Below are 22,956 nucleotides of genomic sequence, written 5' to 3'. Positions count from 1 at the left end.
AATAAAGTTCTAGATACCAGGAAAACTAGAGATTCGCAAACACCAGGATAACCCTGAACACCAGACGAGGGGATCAGATTACACAGGACCTTTTAAGTCATGGTGGAAATTTGTTGTTTGTTTGGGGTCTTAGTAGAACAATCAGTTTCCCAGTGTACTCAGGACTAATGAGTTCCCCCAAACCAGAACTGATGACTCTGAGATGGAGGAAGAGAAAAGGATGGAGAAGAGGTGCCAGGCTAGCGTGGGGGTGCCTCTTCCCGGGTGCATACTCTCTGGGTTGGAGAGAATGTGACCAGAGCCAGCCTGGGCTCCTACTTACTCAGCAACGCGAGGGAGATGACTCAGGAACCAAACATACGGTGTGAGACAATGCAATTTATTTATTGATCAGAGAGCCCAGGCTTTTTAAAGGGCAGACCCAGAAGTGGCAAGTCGGAAATAGAAATCTCTAGAAAAGGGGTGGAGAAAGGCAAAAGGGGCTGGGAAGGTAGGAACTTCCTTAGCAACTGTTCTGAGGGTTTTAACTGGTAGGATTAATAATACCCTACAGGCAGGGAGGGTCTTGAGGGTAGAAAGAAGATAGATCAAAGGAATGGAATGGGTAGGGATCTTTCAGGCAAAACAATGATTATGTAGACCATAGTATCAGGAATGCAGGGGGAGCAGGGGGAGCTGGCTCAATGCTTTGTGAGGCTCCTCACAATTTTGTGACAAAGAGGGAGCATGGGATTTCTCTGGCCTGGACTACAGGGTGTAGGAGAGCGTCACCACTTGGAGGAAGCCAGAACAGAAAAGAGAGTGACAAACTCACTTGTTGAATTTGGGGGATTAGGGCAAGACCCACATGGAGAGACCAGCTGTGCTCTTGATTCTGCAGTGTGAAGCTGAGATTCTCACATCAAGGTGTAGATGTGGGAGCTACCAGTGTGCAGGGGGAAGCTGAGTCCTGGGATCATTAGGCAGCCTGAAAATAAAGGGAAATAAACCTGACAGGAGGGCCTCCACCCCAAGCTCTGGGAGATCCAGTCTTGAACGACCTGGTAGGCAAGGAAGCAGAGGATGAGCGTCCAAGGCCGTGAGGGGCCTGTCCAAGATCTGCAAAGTCCATGTGCAAGCGAGATGTGACCGGTAGCAGGGAGAATCACTCGCCAGGTTCAACGCTTCTGGGAAATCAAATGCAAGGACTTGGAGGCCATTGAGCATACAGGTCATAATGACTGTCTCAGAACTGCACTTTTTACTTCTCTTTCTCCCCTTGTTTTAGAACCCTGGGACACCTGGGTTCCTGTGACCCACCCCAAAAAGGGAAAGCCAGGAGGGTGGGGTGGACTCCTCACTGAGCTGTGCCTTCTTGCCTGCCATCGCTCCTGCACACAGAAAGCACAACACAAGGCCCACGTGTCTGCTTCCCTTCCCTCCCTCAGCAGCGAGGGACCGGATGGGCGTAATTTATGCCCGAACCCCTCCCTTGCAGCCCTGGCACTGGGGACAAGGGGTTCAGGGGCAGAGACCCACCCAGGTTCCACGGACTTCTCTGTCACATGGGGAGCGGGGGTGACCAGGGCCAGGGAGCAGGAGAGGACAGGCTGAGGCAGAGGAGGGAGAGAGAAAGAAAGCATCCACCCAGCACTTGTGTGTGACCACCATTTCCTAGTCCACAAGCCGGCAGGGTGGGCATACCATCTCAGCACAATTCCACAAGAAACAGAGTCTGGCACCCACTCTAAAGATGAGGAAACTGAGGCTCAGAGAGGCAATAGAACCACTCCAAGCTCACCCAGCTGGTGATGTACTGCAGAGCCAGGATTCCAAGCTGTGAAATTCCAAAGCCTGTGTCCTTTCCTCCAGACCCCACCGAAGGAGAAAGTCATGTCCTCAGCCTGCGACCTTCTGGTCACCCTGGGTGACAGGTGAAAGTGGGGGGCAGGAGGCCTAGGCTCCCCTGCAGACGGGGCTGAACATCAGCCTTCAAGTCGTCCTAAAGTTAACAGCAAGGCCAGTGCACAGCTACTGAGCTCAGAGTTACCGAAGCACGTCTGCCAGTCTATCCTGGGCCTCTGCATTCGACGAGAACTGAAGTAACTGGCACAGAGCCGCTGTGCCTGGGACTCAGGTGAACCCATGTTCGGAGCCCACAGCCTTCGCCTGCTAGCTGTGCACATGTTAGCAAAGCCGCTGTTCCTTCCGGAGGCTCCACGTCTTTGTCCTTTACACGGGCTTGTGAGAATACGCACATGGCTGGATCTGGCCTCTCACTGTGTATCCTTGATCCATTCAGTGTTCTTTGGGCTTGGTTTCATGTATTTTACAGAAGAGACTCTTTAGAAAAAAAGAAAAAAAAAAGCACCAAAATTGCCCTTTTGTAGAAAAAAATAATTCCACAGCTAGTACTAAGTGCGAGGATTAAGGTTCAAACCCCCACACCTGTCGAGGGAAAAGGGAAAGATTGACAAGCAGTGAAGCAAACATCTCTCTTTCTCTCCCTCTGTAACCCCTCCCTCTCAATTTCTCTCTGTCTTATAAAAAAAAAAAGAGGAGGGAGAGTCGGGCTGTAGCGCAGCGGGTTAAGCGCAGGTGGCGCAAAGCGCAAGGACCGGCGTAAGAATCCCGGTTCGAACCCCGGCTCCCCACCTGCAGGGGAGTCGCTTCACAGGCGGTGAAGCAGGTCTGCAGGTGTCTGTCTTTCTCTGCCCCTCTCTGTCTTCCCCTCCTCTCTCCATTTCTCTCTGTCCTATCCAACAACGACGACATCAGTAATAACTACAACAGTAAAAAGAAAGAAACAAAAAGGAAAAGATAGCCGTCAGGGGCAGTGGACTCATAATGCTGGCAGCAAGCCCCAGCGACAGCCCTGCGGGGAAGAAAGGAAGTAGGAGGGTGGCTCTCTATATTAGAGCTACTCTCTCACTTTTCTTTTCCTTCCTTCCTTCCTTGCTTCCTTTCTTTCTTCCTTTCTTTCTTTTTTTTTGTTTTGTTATTGTTTCTTTATTGGGGGATTGAAGGTTTACAGTTGACAGTAAAATACAATAGTTTGTACTTGCATAACATCTCTCAGTTTTCCCCATAACAGTTCAACCCCCACCTGGTCCTCCTCTGCCGTCCTGGTCCAGGACCTGAACCCTCCCCCACACCACCACCCAGAGTCCTTTGCTTTGCTGCAGTGGCATCTTCTTTCGTCTTGATGAACTAAGCAGACCACAGGCTGTACAACACCCTTTGCTCACTGTGTCTTCCCTGGTTCTTCTCACAGATGCCCACCCGCCCCCTTACCCTCAAAGTCCTTTTGGCTTAGCTGAGTTATTTGAGATGTACTCTGGCGGGGGGTGGGGGGGCAGGCGATAGGGCAATGGGTTAAGCGCACATGGTGCAAACTGCAAGGGCTTGCGTAAGGATTCCAGTTCAAGTCCCCGGCTCCCCACCTGCAGGGGGAATCGCTTCACAAGTGGTGAAGCAGGTCTGCAGGTGTTTTAATTTCCTCCCTCCTCTGTATCTTCCACACCTCTCTCCATTTTTCTCTGTCCTATCGAACAACAATGACATCAATAACAACAACAATAACTACAAAAACATTAAACAACAAGAGCGACAAAAGAGCGAAGGAAGCCACCAGGAGCAGTGAATTCATAGTGCAGGCACCGCGAGCCCCAGCAATAACCCTGGAGGGAAAGAAAGAAAGAAAGAAAGAAAGAAAGAAAGAAAGAAAGAAAGAAAGAAAGGAAGGAAGGAAGGAAGATGTACTCTGAAATCTTGGGGACTAGTTACTCAGTCTTCCCTCTCCTCTTCCGTGTACACAGGAGGTATACATATCATTATTAAACTTCCTTTTGAATTTTTCATTTTATCATTCTCTCTGACACTCGTTTATCTGTCAACCCAGTGGAAGCCAGAGTCGTGATCTGCAGTCCATCGCACCTCAGAAGGCAGACAGTGGGTGATGGGGCATCTGTGCGAGGTTTTTGGGTTTATCCAATCAGAACGGGCTTCCTGGATAAGAAGTCAACTGCAGTGAGCTAAAGTCAGATCCCTTTATTGTCCTAATTCTCTTCCAGCAAGGGGAAAGGCAGTTATATCTGAGTGCCTTTGAAAATACGACTCACCCTGCTCTGTGAATAATTATAAGCAGAAGCTACCCTTATGGGGGTTTAATTTCATTTTTGTTCTACTATCAACCATTAAGTGTAAACCTTGAAAGGTTTTACTTAAAAGTACAGATATTTGGGGCCAGGCAGTGGCGTACCTGGTTAAGCACACACTTGACAGTGCACAAGGACCCGAGTTCAAGCCCCTAGTCCCCACCTTCAGGGGGAAAGCTTCATGAGTGATTAAACAGGTCTGCAGGTGTCTAGCTCTCCATCTCTATCTCCACCTGTCTTCCCAATTTCTCTTGGTCTTTATCTAATAATAAATAAATATGTTTTTAAAAGTACAGATTTTCAACTTCAAGTCATCAAGGTCTTCATTTTGAACCTGTGCTGACTATGGCTACAGTTTAGGAAGAAACACTTGCTTCCACTGTCCACAGTCCCTGTCATTCCTCCTCCCCCCGCCCCTGTTCTGTTTCACCTGTACACAGGATGTGGCTTCTGCCGACTCTGTTCTTAGAACCATCCTGCCAAAACCCTGAAGCTACGAACATCCTCAGAGCCACGAGCCTGAGGGCCGAAGGCATCCAGCATCTGGGAATGTTCCTGCTTTGCACCCCTGCTTCACCATCCATGAAGCTTCCAACCTGCAGGTGGGGAAGGGGCTTGAACTTGTCTCCTTGTGTGCATTAACACGGCCGTGTGTGCATTTAACAGGGTGTGCCGTGCCCCGTCCTGAGCTCCCCTTCTAGCTGAAAGAGCTGACTCGGAGCAGCGGAGTCCTGGATATGACCCAAAGCCAAAACAAAGCCGAGCAGTGAGCCTAGCAGATTCCACTTTCTCCACATCTCCCCAGAGCCCAGAATAAGACCTGTTACCCAGTATGTACCCAGTCACTCAGCTGCCTAGTAACTAAACACATGCCCGGTCCCTACTCTGCGCAGGTTACCTGCTGAGTGGCTGGAACCTGAATCACCACAACACAAGGTACCGCGTGCAAATGTGCACATTTCTGGCAGGCGTCCACATCCACAAGACCAGCTTTGCGGCCATCTGCAGTGTGCATGCAGGTAACATAGAAACACCGAGCCAGCCAGAAAGAGGAGTTGGCACAAGATCCCAGGATCAGGAGAGGCAGCAGTGGCTTGCAAACATAGCCGGATGCGACGTTCAGCAAATCCACCTTCTGAAGCAGGACCCTGCAAAGTACAGTCTGGGAGGGAGAGCTAGCCGGCCACCTGCTCTTTGCTCTTATACATGCAAAGCAGAGGTCAGAGCGCAGCCCTGAGCAAGTTCGCCAACCCCTGCTCTGAGCAGGAAGGCTAAGCAGTCTGCTTTCCTGAGAGGATTCTGCTCTGATAAAGCCATACGGGGGGGGGGGGGGGGGCAGGATATAAAATATGGACATCGAGAAAGGCACATGTCTGGATAAAAAAATAAAGCTGTGGGATGTATCGTTAACAGAGCACTACTCAGCAATAAAAGAGAAGATACTGTGTCCTTGGGATAAAGCGGATGGGACTGGAGAAGATGATGCCCAGGGAAACCAGTCGGGAGGGGAAGGACACTACAGAGCGGCTTCACTCATATGTGGAATAGAGAGACTTGAACGTACAAATGTGTAAAACCAAAATGCCGTTAAGCGCACGTGGCGCAAAGCGCAAGGACCGGCATAAGGATCCCAGTTCGAGGCCCCCCAGCTCCCTATCTGCAGGGGAGTCGCTTCACAGGCAGTGAAGCAGGTCTGCAGGTGTCTGTCTTTCTCTCCCCCTCTCTGTCTTCCCCTCCTCTCTCCATTTCTCTCTGTCCTATCTAACAACGACAACATCAACAACAATAACTACAACAATAAAAAAAAAGGGCAACAAAAAGAAAAGGAAAATAAATAACTAAATAAAGTATATTTTTTAAAAATGCCAACTTGTATCTAAGATTATGGGAGAACCAGAGTGGTAATCTATGGCAGCGGGGACAGGAACCCTGATCTTTGGTGACAAGAGTGATAAAAAATAATAAATAAATAAATAAATAAATAAGGCGTATGTCTTAGTTCATAGGGTCTGCGGTTCCTCTGTTAAGTGCCTGAGGAAAACCATTGTAAAAAGCAGATTAAGGGGCCAGGCAGTGGCGCACTGGTTAAGCACATAGCACTAAGTGTAAGGACCTGGGTTCAAGCCCCTGCTCCCCACCTGCAGTGGGAATGCTTCACAAGTGGTGACACAGGTCTTCAGGTGTCTCTCTCTCTCCCTCTCTGTCTCCCTCTCCTCTCTCAATTTCTCTCTGCCCTGTCCAATAAAAAAAAAAAAAATTTAATGGGGGGAGTCAGGTGGCAGCACAGTGGGTTAAGTGCAGGTGGTACAAAGTGCAAGGACCGGCGTAAGGATCCTGGTTCAAGCCCCCGGCACCCCACCTGCAGGGGAGTCGCTTCACAGGCGGTGAAGCAGGTCTGCAGGTGTCTGTCTTTCTCTCCCCCTCTCTGTCTTCCCCTCCTCTCTCCATTTCTCTCTGCCCTATCCAACAACAATGACATTAATAACAACAACAATAATAACTACAACAATAAAACAAGGGCAACCAAAGGAAATAAATAAAAAATTTTAAAATGGCCCTAGGAAGGGGTTGGGCGATAGCGCAGCAGGTTAAGCGCACGTGGCGCAAAGCGCAAGGACCAGAGTAAGGATCCCAGTTCGAGCCCCCAGCTTTCCACCTGCAGGGGAGTCACTTCACAGGCGGTGAAGCAGGTCTGCAGATGTCTATCTTACTCTCCCCCTCTGTCCTCCCCTCCTTTCTCCATTTCTTTCTGTCCTATCCAACAACGAATGACATCAACAATAATAACAACAACAAGGCTACAACAACAAAAGCAACAGAAGAAGGGAAAAATGGCCTCCGGGAGCAGTGGATTCATGGTGCAGGCACTGAGCCTCAGCAATAACCCTGGAAGCATTAAAAAAAAAAAAATGGCCATAGGAGTAGTGGATTTGTAGTGTTGGCACTGAGTCCCAGCGATAACCCTGAACACACACACAAAATGCTGAGAAATTGAGATTCTAGTGACTAGAAGTCAATTCCACAGAGCCAGGGGAGAGGGCTTAGGGCAAGGTCGCTGGTACACAGAAAGGCCCGAGGGCCGGAGCTGGCATGGCAGACTCCAACAGCATGCCCTGAACACAGAGATCAAGAAGGGAGCACACGAAGGGAAAAGCTCAGGTCCCACGTGGGAACAGATGAGCTAAGGCAGCCTTGAGGAGAGCTGAAGCCTCCTGTGGTGTGAGCTGGCTTTTTGGATGCAGATCCCCCCTTGAAACTGGCAGGACCTCCTCTCCCTGGGCTGTGAAATGAGTTCTCACTCTAAGCCATCCTGGGACTGGCGTGGGTGAGAGTCAATAAAAGACGTGACGGAAAAAACCCTTTGCAGCCGCTCAAGGGCAGCCCCGAGACCAAGGCGTGACGGCTATCCCTGACGCATGTGCCTGTGGCGTGCACGGCCCTGCGACATGGAGACCCCTGAGAGTCCGCCGTGTGCTGGCCATCGCCAGGGAAGCCGGAGGCTGAGTTCTCAGCCAGGCTGAGTTGGGGTGGAGGCTCACAGGGGCCCCTCAACTGGGGAGCCTCCTGTCTCCAAATCAGTGGCTGAGTGGACTAGTTTAGCAAAGGCAAGGGTGGAGGCAGGGGCTTCCAACCCCAGGAACTTCTCTGAAAGCTGACTACAAAGAGAGAGTCTGTCTGTGAGTGTGCGTCTCTGTGTGTTTGTGTGTCTGTTTCTGTGTATGTGTATCTATCTGTGTGTGTGTGTCTGTGTCGGTGTGTATGTCTGTGTGTGTCTGTGTGTCTCTGTGCATGTGTGTGTGTGTGTGAAAGAGAGTGAGAGTGTCAGTGAGTTTGTCTGTCTCTGTGCGTATGTGAGTGTGTGTCTATGTGTCTGTCTGTCTATGTTTCTAACTTTGTGTCTGTGTGTCAACGTGTGTGTCTGTGAGTGTGTGTGTCTCTGTGCATGTGTGAGAGTGTGAGTGTGTGTGAGAGTGAGAATGTGAGTGTGTGTGTGAGAGAAAGTGAGTGTGTGTGTGCGTCTGTGTGATTGTATCTCTGTGTGTGTGTCTCTGTGCATGTGTGTGTGAGAGAGTGTGAGTGTGAAACAGAGAAAGAGTGTAGTGTTTGTGTGTCTCTTGTCTAAGTGTTTCTACGTGTGAGTGTGCCTCTGTGTGTATCTCTATGTGTGTGTCTCTCTGTGTGTCTCTCTGCGTGTCTGTGTATGTCTCTGTGTGTGTGTCTCTGTGCATGTGTGTGTGAGAAAGTGTGTGTGAGAGTATGAGTGTGAAACAGAAAGAGTGTAGTGTTTGTGTGTCTCTTGTCTAAGTGTTTCTATGTGTGAGTGTGCCTCTGTGTGTGTGTCTCTCTGTGTGACTGTGTATGTCTCTGTGTCTCTGTGCATGTGTGTGTGAGAGTGTGAGTGTGAGACAGAGAAAGAACATAGTATCTGTGTGTCTTGTCTAAGTGTTTCTATGTGTGTGAGTGTGCCTCTGTGTGTGTATCTCTGTGTGAGTGTGTGTCTCTGTGTGTATCAGTGTATGTCTCTGTGCGTGAGTCTCTGCATGTGTGTGTGAGAAAGTGTGTGTGAGAGTATGAGTGTGAAACAGAAAGAGTGTAGTGTTTGTGTGTCTCTTGTCTAAGTGTTTCTATGTGTGAGTGTGCCTCTGTGTGTGTATCTCTGTGTGTGTATCTCTCTGTGTGTCTGTGTATGTCTCTGTGTCTCTGTGCATGTGTGTGTGAGAGTGTGAGTGTGAGACAGAGAAAGAACATAGTATCTGTGTGTCTTGTCTAAGTGTTTCTATGTGTGTGAGTGTGCCTCTCTGTGTGTATCTCTGTGTGAGTGTGTGTCTCTGTGTGTATCAGTGTATGTCTCTGTGTGTGAGTCTCTGTGCATGTGTGTGTGAGAAAGTGTGTGTGAGAGTGTGTGTGAGACAGATAAAGAGTGTGTGTGTTGAGTGTGTGTGTGTGTTGAGTGTGTGTATGTGTGTGTTGAGTGTGAGTGTTGTTGAGTGTGTTGAGTGTGTGTGTGTGTGTGTGTTGAGTGTTGAGTTTTTGTGTGTGTTGAGTGTGTGTTGGCACCGGGGAGGTGGGGTGAGAGCCAAAGAGGATGATTTGTTCGTATATGACTAAATCCGATGGGGTTTTCCAACTGTCATTTACTCAGCTCCACGGCCTTGGCTGTCTCCGGCATGCTAAGTACTTGTTTCAGTGACTGACCAAATCTGTAGCAGTTTGAAAAAAAGCGAGTGAACATTTGAAAAAATGAATAATGTGAAGGCAGTACGTCAATGAGGGCTTTAGAGTCTAACCAGCCTCCCAACCGACCCTCCCAGTTGTGTGGCCTGCGGATGATCCCGTGGCCTCTGGGAGCCTCGGTCCCCTCACCTGGAAAACAGAATACTGTTTCCTGAGCAGCTGTTTTGCAGAAGAAGGAGGAGGAGGAGGAGGAGGAGGAGAAAAAGAAGGAGGAGGAAGAGGAGAAGGAGAAGAAGGAAGAGGAGGAAAAACGAAGATAGAAAGAAAGAAAGAAAGGCAAACTTGGTGGTGTGTTGAGAAAAATAGCTCACCTGGATAGTGCACCTGCCTTTCTACGTGTGTGACCCATGTTAGAGTCGTAGCTCCCAACAGCACTAAAGGAAGCTTTGATGATATGACCTTTCTCTTGCCCATTTCTCTCTTCTTTTCTCCCCTCCCCTCCCCTCCCCTCCCCTTCCCTCTCCTCTCCTCTCCTCTCCTCTCCTCTTCTCTCTCTCTCTCTGTGTCTGGAAAAAAAAGTCAACCCAGAACAGTGAAGCCCAGTGATGCCAACAGTAAATAAAAGAATGACATGGGTGGTGATGCGTGGCCCCGTGGCCCAGGAGTTTGGAAAGATGAGGCAGAGAAAAGAGAAGCTCCTCTCTGTGGTCCCTCAGTGCCCTGCAGAATTGGTTCCCTTCTCTCTCACAGGTGAGCCTCCTGACAGCAAAGTACATGATCACTCAGGGAAAAACAAATGAGCGTTTCTCTTTCTGCTGTATTGGACCAAAAGATTAAGTGCTAGTCAGCAGGATTTCACTGAAGAAATCACAGCTTCCAGGAAGTATGTTCCAAGCGTGCTTGCTTCTAATCTGTCTTCCTTACTCGAAACTTGACATCAGGCTCAACCTGACGCTGTTGACTGGCTACGGAAGAAGGGCAAACGCTAGAAGAAGAAGAAGGGCACTTTCTGGAATACAGCTGCAATGAATGCCTGGAGCTGCAGCTGGTAGCCTGGACCAGCAGGTGACCTTAAGAAGTCTGATAAGACAAGCGTCTGGGGGCCTGGCAGCGTGTGCCGTGCCAGCCTTGGATGGAACTAACTCTGACTTACAGCGCCAAGCAAACCAAGCCAGAGTGAGGCCGTGGCTGAGTGGAGAGCACAGGACTGGCAGGCATCAGGCCCTGGAGTTCCATCAGGCCACAGTGTATACTGGAGTGGTGCTTCCGTTCTTTTTCTTTCTCACTAACCATTTAAAAACAAAACAAAACAAACAGAAACCGGGAGCTGGGCGGTAGCTCAGCGGGCTAAGCGCACATGGCGGTTCGAGCCCCCGGCTCCCCACCGGCAGGGGGGTCACTTCACAGGCGGTGAAGCAGGTCTGCAGGTGTCTGTCTTTCTCTCCCCCTCTCCGTCTTCCCCTCCTCTCTCCATTTCTCTCTGTCCCATCCAACAAACGACGACATCGACAACAATAATAACCACAACATTAAAATTGCAAGGGCAACAAAGAAGAAAATAAATAAATATTTTTAAAAAACACAGAAACCTCAGGGCCAGGCGGTGGTACACCCAGTTAAGTGCACGTACAAAGTACTGAGCACAAAGGACCAAGGATCCAGCTCAAGGATCCAGGTTCGAGCTCCCAGCTCCCCACTGCGGAGGGGGAGGCACTTCATGAGAGGTGAAGCAGGTCTGGAGGTGTCTCTCTGTCTCTCACCCTCTCTATCTCCCCCTCCTCTCTCAATATCTCTCTATCCTATCCAATAAAATGGAAAAAATGGCCACCAGGAGTGGTGGATTCTTAGCACCTGCATGGAGCCCCAAGAGCCCCACCCCCACCCCCCCCACAAAAAAGAAAGAAACCTCTCATTTGCTAAGGAAGTCCTCAGGTAGGAAGAGATGGCATTTTAATTCAATTAAAATCCAAAGTCCTTGTCAACACAAGCAACACACACATTCAGAAGACAAGGCAGCCCCTTGAACGGAGCATTCATTCCCCTGATGGTCACGTCTCCCATTCTTCCCACCTGAGGCCTCACCTGCCTGAGCACTTCACACCTCCCCAGCCCCAGAGTCCTCTCTTCTCAGATACCCTTCAGTGAGGCCACCACCTTGCGGGACGCCTCAGTGTCCACAGTCCATTTACAGATGACAACGGCTCTGCCCCAGGGGTCAGGTGGCAGCAAGACTCCCTGCCCTCTCCAAAGCCCAAACCTACTTTATCTCCTCACTCTTTTTTTTTTAACTTTTTACTGATTATATTCATACATGATTCTATATGCATATTAATGTTTTCCACATACTTATACACGTACATGCACAGAGCACATACGAGGGCTTTCCCCTCTCTGGGGCTCAGTCTTCCCACTTACATGACAAAGTCTTGGGCAGTTTTCCCTCTGTTCAGAGAAGCTAAATGTCACACTGAAAGCAGCTCAAGGATTTCCTGGACTTCTCTCCAGTATGACGTTGCAGTGCGGATTTCCATGTACGGGGTAACTAACAGTCCATCATCTCGGAGCCCTGTCCAGGTAAGCACTTTGTCAGGGAAGGGAGGTGGGTGGTGAGCAGGGAACCTGGCCAGACAGCATAGTGGGCGGCTGTGGGACCTCACAGAAACTGTTCTAGCCTCCTTGACACCAGAACAGCCAATCCCATGGCTCCCGCTGGAACCAGAAGTTTCATGCAGTGCATTTTTATAATCCTTTCTTTCTGACAAGTGAGACCTTTCAGATCTGTTTCCTCATTGTGCAGAGGGGAAAGTTCAGTCCAAATGTGTGTCCAGAAGACATTGGGTGGATAGACCGGTCCGCCTACAGACCTCTTCTGCTTCCTCCAGAGAGCCTGTCAGCCTCCGCTAATAACACTGTAAGACAAATACTTCAGAACCCCGTATACAACACCTTCCAGCTGTCTACACTGCCCTCATAGACCAGTGTTTTCACCCTAGATCCTCATCCAAAGCCACACAGCTAGACAGGGATGAGCCAGCATCCAAATGCTGGACCTTCTGGGCCAATTAGAACAAAATTTTGACTGTTTCTGTTCCACTTGTTAGCTGCCAGCACAAGAAGCTGAGAGACTGAGTGCAGGGAGGAGATGATTTAACTACGCTACTTTCAGGAGCGCCTTTGGGAGGTGAGAGCCTCACACTGGCCAGGCCCCCTGAGGAAGCCTGGTGTCTGCAGCCTCCTGTTGCCTTTGTGCGTGGCCCGGAAAGCTGAGTCAGAAATGGATTCTCCCTCCTGGAAGACGGGGCAGCCCTGCTGGAGGGAGTCACAATTTAGAGCAACTGGGCGTAAGATCTATAAAGATCTTGTCTGCAAAGTTTCTTTGGTACAGGTCAGGTAGAGCAGGCCCCCACTTGGTGACTCCTGAGGCCCATTGGAGTTACAAATGCCCACCTGTGAAGAGATCAAGGAGATTGCAGAAGTCAGACCTTCCAGCTTGTGTACCCCAGAAAGAACTGTGGTCTATATTCCCAGAAGGATAAAGAATAGGGAACCTTTGGGGCAGGAGAGACAGCATAATGGTTATGTAAAAGGACTTTCATGCCTGAAAGTCTCAGGTTCAATCCCAAGCACCACCATAAGTCAAAGCTGAACAGTGCTCTAGTCTCTCTCTCTCCCTCTGTCTATATATATATATATATATATATATATATATATATATATATATATATCAGATATTAAAAATAAAGAACCCACCTTCTCCGATCTATCTTGGATGGAGCTAGAAGGAATTATGTTGAATTCTTCTTCTTCTAGCGTTTGCCCTTCTTCCGTAGCCAGTCAACAGCGTCAGGTTGAGCCTGATGTCAAGTTTCGAGACCTCCTTTGAATCTGGAGAGGTGGCAGGCGTTGACTATGTGGGTCATAGTCTGTCTGGAGCCGCAGGGGCAGTTCGGCTCGTCTCTGGCTCCCCAGCGATGGAACATAGCGGCGCACCTGCCATGGCCTGTTCCATAGCGATTGAGGAGGGCCCAATCATAACGTGCTAGGTCAAAGCTGGGAATGAGATAAGCCAAAAAGAGAAAAATAAGTATGGGATGATCCCACTCATAAACAGAAGTTGAGAAAGGAGAACAGGAAGAGAAACACAGAATTTGACGGAGTTTGGAGTATCGCGCCAAAGTAAAAAACTCGGGGAGGAGGGGAAGGGTAGATTTTTAGCTTCACTAGAGGGGTATGGGGGTAGGGACACAGACCTTTGGTGGTAGCAATGCTGTTATATACACTTCTATTAATTTATAGTCTTACAAATCACTATTTAAGGAGTCAGGTAGTAGCACAGCGAGTTAAGTGCATGTGGCGCAAAGCTCAAGGACCGGTATAAGGATCCCGGTTCGAGCCCCTGGATCCCCACCTGCAGGGGAGTCAATTCACAGGCAGTGAAGCAGGTCTGCAGGTGTCTGTCTTTCTCTCCCCATCTGTCTTCCCCTCCTCTCTCCATTTCTCTCTGTCCTATCCAAAAACAACGACAATGATAACTACAACAATAAACCAACAAGGACAACAATAGGGAATAAATAAATAAATATTTTTAAAAATCACTAATCAATACGACAGGGGGAAATAGATTGAATTTCTGAAGCTTTTGAATGCATAGACCCCGGTTCTGAGTATATATCCCTTCAATCTAAGCACTTAAGTTTTCAAATGAATAAAGTGATTGAATTGTAACACTGAAGTTAAATTGTTAATTCATTTCTAATAATAACTTTTTTGAAATATTAAGTCACCAATAATCTTAGACCAGGGAGACCAGAAGCAACTGGTCCTGTCAGTATATAAGATATAATTATCTGTAAATAACATAAATCATGGTAAGGTCTTGTATGGCACAGTAAATCCTAACTATGGGATTTTCAAAGTAAACAAAGTTCCCAAATAACTTGGTTATAATAAAAATTGTCTATTGCCTTCTTAACTCTAAGACAGCAAGGAACCTTCCTCATTCTGTATAAAATCTATATTTCTCCCAGTCCTGGTACCTCTGGGGCTTTACTCATGTCCCTGAACACTTGTCTTGATCCATAACCATTTGATAACACACCTGCTGGTCCAAACCAAATCAGTGCAACCAGTGCCTCCTCACCACGTTTCCCTTTGGACTGTGTTCAGAAATGCAAAGCCTGAGATGTCAAAGCTCAGCGTTAACACTTGGCCACCAACTTGCAGACGCTACCATGACGCCAACCTGACTTACCTGGGCAGACAACCTCGCCAATGTGTCCTGGAACCCCACCTTACCAGAGGCCTATCCCAGTTGGGAAAGACAAAAACAGGCTGGAGGTATGGAGTGATCCGTCAATGACCATGTCCAGTGGAGAAGCAATTACAGAAGCCTGAACTCCCACTTTCTGCTCCCCAAAAACCACTTTCATCCATACTCCCAGTGGGGGAGTGATAGGAGGAAGAGGAGAAGAGGGCTCATCGAGACCTGCAGAGAAGAGAGGAAAAGGGAGAGACATTTGGATGGAGTAATAGTGTCATGAGTGGCTTAGAGGGGAAGAGAGGACTGGAGCTGGTAGCAAAAGGGTGCGATTATGCACGAACGTAGACAGATAGTTGTAGAGATGATAGATAACCAATGTCTACAGCCTTGGGAGAACCATGGGGATTTGCAATGGGGCGACTAGGGACTCAGAACTCTGGTGGTGGGAATGGTGTGGGATTATACCCCTGCTGGCATGTAATTTTGTAAATCAGTATTAAATCACTAACTTAAAAAAAAAACAGAAATATGAAAGAAGTGAAAAAGGAAAGAGGAGCACAGGGAGGGGTAGAAGGAGGGAAAGCTCACTGGCTGGCATGTCCATAATTCCAGTAAAATCTTAATAGAAAAAAAAGAAGAGGAAAGAAAATAAAAATGAGCAAACATATTTAAATATAGATAGTTACAGAAATAACCTAACCTAACCTAAGAAATAACCTAACCTAAGAAATAACCTAACCTAAGAAATAACCTAACCTAAGAAATAATCGCGTATCTGTGACCTTAGAACCTACTACAATTTGGGGGCCAGGAGGTAGTGCGCCTGGTTAAGCACAAGGACCCAGGTTCAAACCCCTGGTCCCCACCTGCAGGAGGAAAACTTCAAGACTGAAGCAGAACTGCAGATATCTCTCTGTCTCTCTCCTCTATCGCTCCTTCCCCTCTCAGTTTCTAACCAATAATAAATAAAATTTACGAAAAAAGACTCTTTAAAGAACGAAACAGAACGACTGCAGTTTCCAGTGAAGGAGACTCAGACACAGAACTCTAGCGGCGGGAACAGTGTGGAATGGTACCCCTGTTAGCTCATAATTTTGTCAGTCAATACTAAACACTAACAAAAAATTAAATCTAAAAAGAAAATACACATACAGGAAAACTACTTTCTTCACACAGTCCTGGAGAAATGCCTTGCAGTCAGTATAGTCCCTTCCTCATCATGATTTCACTCTTCTCAGCTTTAGTTATCCACGACGAACTATGACATTAAAATACTACAGAAAGGTAAGATTTTTTTTTTTCTTGTAACCTCTACAATAAAATATCTTGAGAGAGACCATCTATGTATGGCATTATAATTATTCTGTTTTGTTATTAGTTATTTGCTGGTAATCTTTTAGTGAACATACTTATAAATTCAACTATGAATGTAGGTATAGGAAAAGGCTGTATGCATAGGGTTCAGTACTGTCCAACTTTTCAGACATTCACGAGGCATCCTGGAATAGATCCCTCCCGAGTGAGTAATGCCTGCTTTAGCCCTCAAGCAAGTAAGCCCCTGTTAGAGAGAACACCAATAGCTATCACAAAGCCTGCATGCTTGCCATACACTGTTGTCTCTGGAGCAGGAAGGTGGATTTTTCCTAAGCATTTTCTTGGCTCCAACCTCAGACTTTCACAGATTTGCAGCATCGCTATTTTAAAAATATGTTTCACTTATTTATTCCCTTTTGTTGCCCTTGTTGTTTTATTGTTGTAGTTATTATTGTTATTGATATCATTGTTGGATAGGACAGAGAGAAATGGAGAGAGAAAGAGAAAGCACACAGGGGGAGAGAAAGACAGACACCTGCAGACCTGCTTCACCGCCTGCAGGTGGGGAGCTGGGGGCTCGAACCGGGATCCTCACGCTGGTCCTTGCACTTCACGTCACCTGCGCTTAACCCACTGTGCTGCCGCCTGACTCCCCAGCATCACTTTTTTTAAGGGGGTAAAAAATGTGCAAAGACCCTGTGATTTAAACCCTACTGGATGCTTGAGTCACCACTCAAAAGGCTCACCTCCACTGAGAGCACACTCACTACCTAGCACCTGCCAGTACGACCCCTCCACCTTGGATGGCCCTGACCCTTGTCATTCCCTGTGCATTAATCTGTAGCTCAGTAATCAGTCACCTTCTGTCCTTGGACCTCTTCAGATTCACCCGCTTCTTCTTTCAAGGATAATTTTGAGGTCTCAGTAAAAAAAGAGTTTCTGTCATCCCTGGAGCTTTGCCACTCTGAACTGGCTTTTTCAGACAGAGACAGAGAGATAGAGGGAGAAGGAGACACCACAGAACCCAGGTTTCCCTCAGTGTGTAAGGGTGAGGCTTGAACCTAGGCGATGCCCATGGCAAAGCAGATAACTCTCAGGTCTACTATTTGATACCAGGATTTTTTTTTCTGTCCCTAAGATGATGGTTGGGGCTCGGTGCCTATATTATGAATCCACTGCTCCTGGAGGCCATTTTCTCCATTTTGTTGTCCTTGGTTTTTATTGTTATTTTGCCACTGCTGTTGTTATTGGGTAGGACAGATAGAAATCGAGAGAGGAAGAGAAGACAGAGTGAGGGAGAGAAAGATAGACACTTGTAGACCTGCTTAAATGCTTGTGAAGCAACCCCCCTGTACGTGGGGAGCAGGGGGCTCAAACCAGGATCCTTACGCTGGTCCTTGTGCTTTGCACCACGTGCACTTAACCCCCTGTACTACCAGTAATTTATTTTATTTATTTATTGGGGAATTAATGTTTTACATTCGACAGTAAATATAGTAGTTTGTATGTGCATAACATTTCCCAGTTTTCCACATATGTCAGTAATTTTTAATTTTAACACCCCAACTCCATCCTGCCTCCAAAGAAACAGATGAGTTATGTCTGCTGGGACTTCAAGTCAACCAATTCCTTTTCAGTGGACTTGCACGAGCCAGCTCCAATCACTGCAAAGGACTCGGAGCTGTAGGCAGAGTTCCTGACTAGCTCCTGACAGCACAAGACAGCAGCAGTTTAGAACCTCAGAGCCAGAGACTAGTCCCCCGGTCTTCCAGATGAGGCTGAAGGTCGCAGACATTTAGTCATTCCCCCAAGTGTTTCAATTCCCTCTACAACCGAATCACATTTGCCGACGACAGTGAACAACAGAAACAGTACCATCATTGTTATTATTGGCTGACATACCTCAGGATGAACTCACGTTGGACTTCAGTCCTAGAATTTAGATATTTTAATTCATTATGTCAACATTAATCTTGGAGTTCCTCCTAATAAACAAGTCAGTAAAATATAAATAAACAAATAGTAGGTAGGTAGGTAGGCAATCAGATCAATAGCTGAAATCTTTACAAACAGAAAGCACATGGGTGGTTACCAGTGTAGCTGAAGGGAGGATAGAATGAGGAGTGGATTGCGGACATGTATAAGATTTCTTTGGGGGGTGATAAAAATGTTCTGAAATTTGATAGTTGTAACGATTGCACAATTCAGAGAACATTAACTAGAAGGCGCTAAGTTGTGTGCTTATGACAAAGGGTAGATCACAGCATGTGGATTCTATCTCAGTAAAGTCGTCCTTTTGAGAAATCAATCAACAGAGACTCTCGTCTTCAGGAGCTCAGCACCCCTCTCTGTGGGGTCCACATTCAACAGAGACTCCAAAGAATCTTAGCAATTCAAAAGATCGATACAAACCAGTCAGAGTAAACCTTGGAAGCTCTTCACTGAATGTTTTCAAAACTTCTTATTCCAAGTCAGCATTCCAAGAAATGTAGTCTGCCACAGTTTGTTTTGGTCTAACATGTGAATTCCCAGGCTACAAGTTATGAGGACTATGTGTGTCAAAGGTGTTGAGTAATCATCTTGCTCGGTCTTTTTAGAAATTGCTAAGGCGATAGTTCTCAAACTTGAGTGGGCAACAGACACACCTGGAAGACTTGTCAAAAAAAAAGTAAAATAAAAATACTGCACTCTACCCTCAGTTACTCACTCGGTAGTCCAGGGGTAGGACTCAAGTTGTCAGGTGATGACGCTACTGGGAAACACACATCACAAGTGCCCTCCTGGTTTATAAGTCAGGACACTGGAAGATTCAGCAGTCTGCCAAGAATCGCATGATGTGATAGATAAGTTTGGAAGCAGGCCCAAGTGATCTTTCAGATCTCTTTTGTTGTTCTCAAAAGAAGAAGTTGAAGGGCTGGGCAGTGGCACGCCTAGGTGAGTGCACGTATTATGATCCACAAGGACCCAGGTTCAAGCTCACACTCCCCACCAGTAAGAGGACACTTCACAGGTGGTGAAGCATGTCTGCAGGTATCTCTCTTTGACTCTTCTCTATCACACTCTCCCCTCTCAATTTCTCTGTCCTATCAAATAAAATAGGAAGGGGGCAGGGAAAATGGCCCTCAGAAGCAGTGGGTCAGTTGTTCAGGTACAGAGCTCCAGCACTAACCCTGAGGGCAGAAAGATAGATAGATAGATAGATAGATAGATAGATAGATAGATAGATAGATAGATAGAGAAGAAGAAATTGGGACTACTTGTCATCTTTTTCTAACTAGCCTTCCAGCTAGAAAGATGGCTAAGCAAGGTAATCTTAGTCACTGCCTTCTCTTTCTACTTCAAATGATGGCCGGCAGCTCAGCTCCATGACAAAGATGTTGAACAGAAGGACAAAATGACCCAGAGTCCTGGATACCTATCACCTCACCTGAGGATCTAAATACTGTTGTCAGATCTCTTGCTATGTTGGAAAACAAAATCCTTCTTGGTTAAAGTCACTAGTGACAGTCAGTCATACTAATATATATTTCCTTTTGTTGTCCTTGTTGCTTTATTGTTGTAGTTATTATTGATGTCATTGTTGCTGGATAGGACAGAGAGAAATGAGACAGGACGAGAAGGCAGAGATAAGGAGAGAAAGATAGACACCTGTAGGCCTGCTTCACTGCCTGTGAAGCGACTGCCCTGCAGGTGGGGACCTGGGGGCTTGAACCAGGATCCCTATGCCAGTCCTTGAGCTTTGCCCCACTTGCGCTTAACCCACTGTGCTACTGCCCGATTCCCCTCAATCATTCTCGTAACTGTAGCTGGTGTCAACCCGATATTGCTTATTGATAAATGTTGCAACCAATCCAACCTCTGGAGAGAGAGAGAGCAGTCTGTAGAACTCTCAAAAGGCTAGAAATGGGCCTGTCCTATGACCCTGTAATTACTTTCCTGGGGATATGCCCTAAGGCACAAATCACAAAACTGTACCTCTAGACCCTTTCTACTCACTGTCTGACCCACCCGCCATTACCAGCAGCACTTTTGAGTTAAAATTAGAAATTAATCTCCAGGGGATGGGATACAGAGTTGTGGTGGTGGGAATTGTGTGGTGTTGTACCCCTCTTATCCTATGTTTTTTTTTTGTCAGTGTTTCCTTTTTATAAATAAAATTTTTTAAAAATAAATAATTTAAAAAAAAAACATAAAAAAGAAAAGTTAATCTCTAGACTCTCCTAGTCCTATAGAATCAAGGCTGCACATTATCAAGATACAACGGAAGTTCGGCTGGTCACTGAAGTTTGATAAATAAAGTTCTCACTGGTTCACTGATTCCTAAGAGTGAGCATTAGAACCACCTACACATGTAAGGCCACATTTTTCAAAAGCAGAGTCTTGGGCCTCACTCAGACTTATGGAATCAAAAAACCTGCTTGAGGAGGAGACAGGAGCCCTCTCACTGATTCTCTACATAACTCTGTGCAGAAACCATTTGGAGAAACTGACTAAAGCTACCGCCTTCTCACAGAGAACAGCGTGTGTACGGACTGGGACACATTTCACATCCAATTTCAGGGATTTAAGAAAGTTCACCAGAGTCCTCTTAGGAACAGGAAGTATAAACTCAAAAAAAAAAACAACAAACTCCCTCTTTGCATGTCTGGGCAGCTACGCAAATGTATGAGGATCCTGATGAGAAGAGACAGCTCAGCGCCTCTCAGCTGGGTCAAGAGAGTGAGTTCTCACCTGAAGATGGTTTATGTAACCACCCAGAGCTCAAGGTCACCGCCCGCATAGCAGCAAGTCAAGCTTTGCGTTGCCTGGGCACCATCACCCCAGATTATGACTTTTTCATTTCATTTTCATTGAATTGACCTAATTCACATGGAGAATGACTTCCTGCTCAATCACTGCCCATAAGCATGCCACAGAGGCAGATGCCTCTTTCAATCAGGAAAAGAGTTTGAAAAATACATGCAGACTACACTCTTTAAAATAGGGCATTCAGGAAGAGTATCAAGATTCCCTCCATGCAACGAGGCAGATTAATCTCTTACTACCTGTGCTTTTAAGAGGTTTCATATGAGAGAGAAACAAGAGCTTCATGGGTGGGGGGGAGAGGGAGAGAGATAGAGAGAGGGAGAGAGAGGGGGGAGAGGGAGAGAGAGAGAGAGAGAGGGAGAGAGAGAGAGAGAGAGAGAGAGAGAGGGAGAGAGAGAGAGAGGGAGAGAGAGAGGGAGAGAGAGAGAGGCCAGAGAACCACTGGGTATAGGCAGCATGGGGGATTGAACCAGGACTGGTAGACATGCAAGCTCTAGCAAATGGGCCACCTCCCCAGCTGCATGTTTCTGATGCCCCTCTTAGGTCATCATTTTATTTTGTGTTCAGATCTTGGGCCCCTGGAGGCAAATGAGTGGTTTTTGTCTATAGCATTAGAACTAGACATAGCAAGGAACCTGATAAAACTAGAGATTAGTGGAGGGGAAGAAGGAGGGAAGGAAGGAAGGAAGGAAGGAAGGAAGGAAGGAAGGGAGGAAGGGAGGGAGGGAGGGAGGGAGAGAGGGAGAGAGGGAGGGACCTCAGCTATAGAACTTCCAGAAAGATAGTCAAATAGGGTAAACAGGGAACCTACATTCACTTCTCCAGTAAACACAGCAAAACTAAGCCAAAAAGAAGAAAGATTTGCACAGAAGCCATTCTGAAACCTGAGGGAACAGTTTCACAAGAGACATGGAGACAATGTGCAGACAGAGAGAAGACAGAGATGCTCACAGCCGGAAAGGTGCCCCGCCAGGCACGCAGCAGTCAGCTACAACTGGAAAGAGGCTTCTTGGTTGCAGGACTTGGAGGAAGTCGAGGGTGGCAGTACTAAACCCCGTGGAGTTACTACTTACAGTTCATACTTACGTCTCTGCACAGAAAATGGAGGCTGCCAACTCCAGGGAAGTCTCCAGCACCTGCCATGTTATCTCCCTCTTACAGAATGACAAAAGCAGCTGACAGATGCCACGTTCGATCTCAGTTTTCATACTAACAAACCCTAATCCTTGAGATGCTGACAGCTCAGCGAGCTGGACAGAGAGAGATGTAGTAGATGCCCTCAAACCAGCAGGGCCTCAGGAGCCTTTCAGACCCGCCCCAACACTGGTGTCCTAGGTCCTCAGCGGGTTCGAGCCCAGCATTCAGGTGCCTTGGTCACTTGTGATACGAAACCCCTGGCTGTCTTCAGGCCTGTGCAAACTCCCGCATGAGGCTGCTGAGACCTTGAACTCTTGGTCTCCACCTAGGTCCGCTGAAGCCCAATTTAGTCAGACGCACGTGTGCTGCTGGACACGCAGAACTATGGCTCCTACGGTAACGTAGGTCTGGTCACTCAGACCCCTGGCTCTGGTCTTCACGAAGTGCTGAACATAACAAGGAGACAGAAGAAGCACTAATCACATTGATGGACCAAGACGACAGCACGAGAAACACCTCGAACACAACAGATCTAGAGAAGTTAACTGACAGGAATTTCAAAGCATCGGACCTGATGACGTCTACCAAAGTGAGAAGACCAGTGACTTTCAGTGTCACAGGGGTCAGACTCACACTTGGGTCATATAGACAGCGAAGCTTCACACTGTCTGAGTGAGTGATTTTGCCAGCACCTAGTTTTATTTCGTTTATGTATTCATTTTAAGAATGAAAGCACAGATCTGGAGGTGGTGAGATGGTTCATCTGTGAGGGCCCATTAATGAAAATATATACACATATATATACATATATCTTTTTTATTTCTTTATTGGGGAATTAATGTTTTACATTCAACAGTAAATACAATAGTTTGTACATGCATAACATTCCCCAGTTTCCCATTTAACAATACAACCCCCACTAGGTCCTCTGTCATCCTTCATGGACCTGTATTCTCCCCCTTCCCCCCAAACCCGAGTCTTTTACTTTGGTGCAATATGCCAATTCCATTTCAGATTCTACTTGTGTTTTTTTTTTCTTCTGATCTTGTTTTCCAGCCTCTGCCTGAGAGTGAGATCATCCCATATTCATCCTTCTGCTTCTGACTTATTTCACTTAACATGAATTTT

This window comes from Erinaceus europaeus, chromosome 10, assembly GCF_950295315.1.
Source record: "Erinaceus europaeus chromosome 10, mEriEur2.1, whole genome shotgun sequence".
NCBI lineage: Eukaryota > Metazoa > Chordata > Mammalia > Eulipotyphla > Erinaceidae > Erinaceus > Erinaceus europaeus.
This window is presented reverse-complemented; position numbering follows the sequence as displayed.